The 6568-nt window shown below is 47.1% G+C and overlaps 1 protein-coding gene across 1 annotated transcript in view; it reads right to left on the bottom strand.

Moving 5' to 3' along the window:
- LOC119362420 overlaps window positions 1–6568 on the bottom strand; it is a 19965-nt gene that overhangs the window by 11119 nt on the left and 2278 nt on the right. The window lies entirely within an intron of this gene.

Genomic DNA, 6568 nt, shown 5'->3' with positions numbered 1-6568 from the left:
CGGGATATAGCGTAGAAAACCCCTTTAGGAAAGGGAAGAGAAATTTTCATGACATTACCCATTCAACGGTGTTTGGATAATTGGGCAGGAAACATTTAGTATTGGGCTTCAAATGTTCCTGTTGAAAATCGGAGTACCATTGACATGCTTCGAGATAGCCTTGACATGGTCTTCGTGTGAAGATCAGACTTTGGAAACACGAAGGATCCATCAGGAATATCTTGTAGAATAAGTCTTACAATTTCCTCATGGATGAATGGATAATCTTGCTGAAAAGGAATCTATAATGATAGGTCCTCCAGCCGGGGGGGGGGGGTGCTAGGCATGACATCATGTTACCGGGTCATCAAAGGATCAATGTCATAACTCTTGGAAAGTTGTCTCAACCATCATATCTGACCGAGATTCAGATCCGATTGGTGTCAGGATACCTGAGACTCAGGATGTCCGAGAAGAAAAGGCGCAACACAAATCGTTGAAATGGCATTGCAAGCTTCTCGGGAAATGAACTATGGGAGCGGGTTTCTGAAGCAATAGTTCACCATTAAACCAAGGAGAGGACAAGGAGGTGTCTGGTGAACTCAACGGCAATTCACCGAGATTCCCAAAAGATGGATTTCCACCATTAAGTGAACAAGGAGATAACATTTGTCAGATCAAATGATATAAGGAAGTATGCTCGAGGAAGACATACACAATTAAACATTGGTTGAAGGGTGCGCCCGAAGTACGGTTGGGTTGCACGACCAATGTTAGAATGGTGATTCAATTAGCGAAGGACTTAGAATGAACTATCGCCCATTCACTTCAAAGCAATAGGGTTGCTAGAAGTTTTGAATTCGCACGTCATAGCTCCATTGTCGGTATTCCGGTTGAAAACAATACGGGGACCAAGGAATGAACGAAGATGGCAAGAAGTATTAAGATATCAAGAATTATTAAGAGGTGGTGAAATTCTCACCACATTCTTGACAAAAAGTGATGGTAATACTTCCGAGGTAAGGAAGATCAACTGCTGGGTAGCAGTGATCTCAAGGTTTACACAAAACGCGAACAAGTTGTGTTGAACGGAAGGCAATAAAGTGGTCGATGAGAACAGGAATCATCGAGGGGCAAGGATGGTATTACCCATCATGAATTCAATTGAATTCCTGGAAGAGCTCATAAGGTTGATGATGATCACGACACAATTGTCGAGAGATTTCATGCAGATGTAGTCAATCAGCGACGACATCAAGTCAAAGGAATGATGAAGCAAGAGGTTATTGGAACCACAGTTACGACACAAACTCGAACTCAAGCTTGTTGTTTAAGGTGAAAGGGTATGACGAGGAAAAATCGACGTAAGGTTAGTTCATCGTCGAAAATTGGTGCTCCGAGAATAAGGACCAGGTAGCAACGTTAGAATCGTCACGACAATGATATAACCAAACAGGCTAGGAATGGCGTGATCGGGTACAAACTCGTATTTATAGAAGCTTACTGAAGAGTTGTTGAACCGTAGTGCGGACTCGGTTCAGTTATCGGTGTCTTTGAGTGTTCAATAACTCAGAGCCCGCGAAAAATTGGAATCAGTGGGAAGGTAGCACTTGATGAAGAACTCATAAGGAGTTATGCAGTTCCATGATAATCTCGAGATACCAGGGGGGTAATACTCGACACAAGATCAAAGTAAAGGTGGGACTGGTGTATTGATCCATAGAAGACAATTGTTTTAACTTGTCCGAGAAATGAGATCAAAGAAGAACAATCATGGTCGGAACCACGGTTGCAAAAGGCCAGATCCTAGATATAAGATGAACTTATACCAAAGGAATAATTTATTTAAAGGAAGCTTTAATGATAAGATCTACATCGTGTCCATGGGCATGAACACAAGTTCAAGGTCGACTCCCACTTCTCCAATGCATAACCTTTCATTCACTTCTCACGTTCGATGAAGTTGCAGTGTTGAAATTTTATCTGGTGAAGCACCAGAAGAGTATGACTCGTGAAAACTTTCGGGTTCACACGGTTTAGAGAAGGCATATGTTCAACCCACAGGGGCTTCTTAGAAACGTATACCACAAGTTTCAAGAGTAAATAACACAAGCTCGAAAGTAGAGCAAGGTTGAGAAAGTAGATGATACAATTACCAAGGGCATTATGTATCCAAGGGAAGGCTCACAAGGTTATTGAATATGAAGGATGCTGACGGATAAAATCCAACAATGGGCCTGATGGTCCACAAGGGATCTGACGTGAGCATCGGTACTCAACTAGAGGAAGAAGAGTGCAAGGAGATCAAATTATAGAAACAACTGACTAACTCAATTGTCAAATGCAAAGGAATTATGATTTCCAAATCAAGGGATGAGAAGCAATGCTCTGATTAGGGATGGATAAGTTGAATAGCCTTAGGGTACAATCAACGACAATTGGATTGGTCGAGAACCAATTCCAGTTAAAAGAATGGAAGCTCAACCGGAAAGGTAATTTATAAGGATCAATGATGATTGCGTGTATTCGCAACATATCGAGTCAACAGACTCAAAATGATAATGACAAGGAATGCCTATAAGATTTCTATACTTACGGGATTAATCATAATGAAAGCAAACAAGAAATTCCAGAGCAATAGGTTGCTGAGGATTTTCGGAATATCGGGTGGTATTTCGAAGACTTTTGTGTAACACATGAACAACTGGGGGATGAGCGGATACTCGATAAGTGCAAGAATTTATTTGAAGGGGGTATTCATGTGGCAAAGAACTGCTAGGCAGTAGGCACAAAGTATTCTCGGAACAATAGAGAAAACTTCGGGGTATCTTGTAATAACAAGATCAATGGGGGATGATCTTATGAATGGCAAGTGTAAGTAGTTATCCATACGGATTTATCGGTGGTCAGGAATAGCAAAAGTGATGGGCACAAAGTCTCGAGAGAACATCAGAGAGTATCTTCGGAATCTTCTGATGTAGCAGGCGATCCTCTGCAGTAAGGGGCTCTCCGGGTGGATGCGATCACGAGATCCTAATCTTAGAGTTAGCAAATTCATTTAACCCGAATAGTAGAGAGATCAGAGTCCCAGAGTATAGGTCGAGGAGTAAAAGATCCTACTACCACCCGATGGCCACGTGGGCCCATGGGCCACACAGCCATGTTAGTAAAAGTTTTTCAACGACTAGACTCGACTTCGGCCAAGAAGTTGGAAAGGGGGATTCCTACAGGCAGTCGGCTCTGATACCAACTTGTGACGCCCCCGATTCAATCATACACTAATCATGCACGCAAATGTGTACGATCAAGATCAGGGACTCACGGGAGGATATCACAACACAACTCTAAAACATAAATAAGTCATACAAGCATCATAATACAAGCCAGGGGCCTCGAGGGCTCGAATACAAGTGCTCGATCATAGACGAGTCAGCGGAAGCAACAATATCTGAGTACAGACATAAGTTAAACAAGTTTGCCTTAAGAAGGCTAGCACAAACTGGGATACAGATCGAAAGAGGCGCAGGCCTCCTGCCTGGGATCCTCCTAAACTACTCCTGGACGTCGTCAGCGGGCTGCACGTAGTAGAGGCACCTCCGGTGTAGTAGGGGTCGTCGTCGACGGTGGCGTCTGGCTCCTGAACTCCAGCATCTGGTTGCGACAACCAGAAAGAAAGGAAAGGGGGGAAAAAGGGGAAGAAAGCAACCGTGAGTACTCATCCAAAGTACTCGCAAGCAAGGAACTACACTACATATGCATGGGTATATGTGTAAGGAGGCCATATCGGTGGACTGAACTGCAGAATGCCAGAATAAAAGGGGGATAGCTAGTCCTATCGAAGACTACGCTTCTGGCAGCCTCCATCTCGCAGCACGTAGAAGAGAGTAGATTGAAGTCCTCCAAGTAGCATCTCCAAGTAGCATCTCCAAGTAGCATCTCCAGTAGCATCGCATAGCATAATCCTACCCGGCGATCCTCTCCTCATATCCCTGAGGGAGAGCGACCACCGGTTGTATCTGGCACTTGGAAGGGTGTGTTTTATTAAGTATCCGGTTCTAGTTGTCATAAGGTCAAGGTACAACTCCAAGTCGTCTTGTTACCGAAGATCACGGCTATTCGAATAGATTAACTTCCCTACAGGGGTGCACCAACTTACCCAACACGCTTGATCCCATTTGGCCGGACACACTTTCCTGGGTCATGCCCGGCCGCGGAAGATCAACACGTCGCAGCCCCACCTAGGCTCAACAGAGAGGCCAGCACGCCGGTCTAAACCTAAGCGCACAGGGGTCTGGGCCCATCGCCCATAGCACACCTGCACGTTGCGTACGCGGCTGAAAGCAGACCTAGCCTAGTGGCGTTCCAGTCCAATTCGGCGCGCGCCGCTCCGTCGCTGACGTCTGAAGTGCTGCGGCTGATACCACGACGTCGGGATACCCATAACTACTCCCATGTAGATGGTTAGTGCGTATAGGCTCGTAGCCGACTCAGATCAAATACCAAGATCTCGTTAAGCGTGTTAAGTATCCGCGAACGCCAAACAGGGCCAGGCCCACCTGTCTCCTAGGTGGTCTCAACCTGCCCTGTCGCTCCGCCACAAAGTAACCGTCGGGGACCGTCGGGAACCCAGGCCCACCTCTACCGGGATGGAGCCACCTGTCCTTTCAGCCCCCAACTCCGAACAGTATCACAGGTAATGTAACAGTGTAAAGTATATAGTATATGCCCGTGATCACCTCCCGAAGTGATCACAGCCCAGTAGTATAGCATGGCAGACGGACAAGAGTGTAGGGTCACTGATGGAACACTAGCATCCTATACTAAGCATTTAGGATTGCGGGTAAGGTATCAATGACTGTAGCAGCAATGACAGGCTATGCATCAGAATAGGATTAACGGAAAGCAGTAACATGCTACACTACTCTAATGCAAGCAGTATAGAGAAGAGTAGGGGATATCTGGTGATCAAAGGGGGGGCTTGCCTGGTTGCTCTGGCAAGAGAGAGGGGTCGTCAACTCCGTAGTCGAACTGGTCAGCAGCAGCGTCGGTCTCGTAGTCTACCGGAGAGAAGAGGGGGAAGAAATAATGAATACAGAGCAAACAAAGCATCACAAAATATAACAAGGCAATACGCGGTGTTCGGTGTGCCCTAACGCGGTAGTAGGTGATACCGGTGAAGGGGGGAAAACATCCGGGAAAATATCCCCGGTGTTTCATGTTTTCGGGCAGAGGAGCCGGAGGGGGAAAGTTACGATTTCGATAGGTTAGGGGTGTGTGGCGGACGAACGGACTGCGTATCCGGATTTGTCTCGTCGTTCTGAGTAACTTTCATGTTGAAAATATTTTAATCCGAGTTACGGATTAAAAGATATGATTTTCTAAAGATTTTATTAATTTCTGGAATTTAATTAATTATTTAATTAATTCGAAAAACAGATTAATGACATCAGCATGATGTCATGCTGACATCAGCAGTCAACAGAGTTGACGTGGTCAACCTGACATGTGGGTCCAGTGGGACCCACCTGTCATTCTCTGTTTAGGTTAATTACAGATTAGTTAATTTAATTACTATTTAATTAACCTAACTAGTTAACTAAATTAATTAAACCGGATTAATTAACTTAATTAATTCATTAGATAATTAATTAATTAATAATTAATTTTATTAAATCATTTTTATTTTTATTAATTATATTTATTTTAATTACTTTTAAATTTTTTTGTTATATATTTTTATTTTTATTTTTTTAATCCCTCTTTTTTTTGTTCTGGGGCGTGGGCCCCATGTGTCTGTGGCCCAGAGGGGCCTTAGCGGGCGTCGGTGTTGGCGGGTTCGGGCGCAGGCGCACCCGAACGGGCGCTCGCCCGTTGAGGGTGCAGCGGAACGAGGCCGCATGGGAGGCACGAGCGCTCGCGCGCGGCAATGGCCGGCGGAGGTCGGCGGCGGTAGCAGCGGGCGACGCGGGAGCAGCAAACGAGGTCGACGGGTGGGGAACGTCGACGACGGGGAGACGGGGCGCGAGTGGGCGGCTGGGCGCGGTAGTGGCGGACGAGGCCAGCACACACACAGGCAGGGGCGTGCACGAACGGACGGAGCTCGGGAGTGGCGGCTACGGCAAGGGGTTGAAGGGAATGGCGGGGAACGGACGAGGCTCACAGGGAGGAGGTCGATGGAGAGCTCGACACGGCCGGGGAGGCACCGGGGCGACGGGTCAACGGCGATGACCGGCGGGGTAGGAGAAGGCCTGCGGGCGCGAGGGCGCTCGCCGGGGCATGGCCACAACTTGGCCAGGGGGAACGGGGAAGGCTGGCGCCGGCCAGCGGCGGCGCGAGGGCAGAGGTCGCGCCTGCTGGCGGCGGCCTTCGTTCGCGGGCGCGCCAGGAGGATGGGCTCGATCCAGATCGGGAAAGGAGGGAGGGGGATCAGGGGAAGTGTGGGGATCGGGCTAGGGTTTCGGTCGGCTGGGGCCATATAGGTCAAATAGGTGGGCCGGCATGGCTGGGCCATGGCACAGTTGGGCTGAGGGAATTCTTTTATCTTTGTTCTTTTCTTTAATGTTTTCCTTTCTTTTATTTATTCCTTTTC

The sequence above is a fragment of the Triticum dicoccoides genome, chromosome 2B (genome assembly GCF_002162155.2).
Source record: "Triticum dicoccoides isolate Atlit2015 ecotype Zavitan chromosome 2B, WEW_v2.0, whole genome shotgun sequence".
NCBI lineage: Eukaryota > Viridiplantae > Streptophyta > Magnoliopsida > Poales > Poaceae > Triticum > Triticum dicoccoides.
Note: the sequence above shows the minus strand (reverse complement) of the source record. Positions and strands in the feature narration are given on the sequence as shown.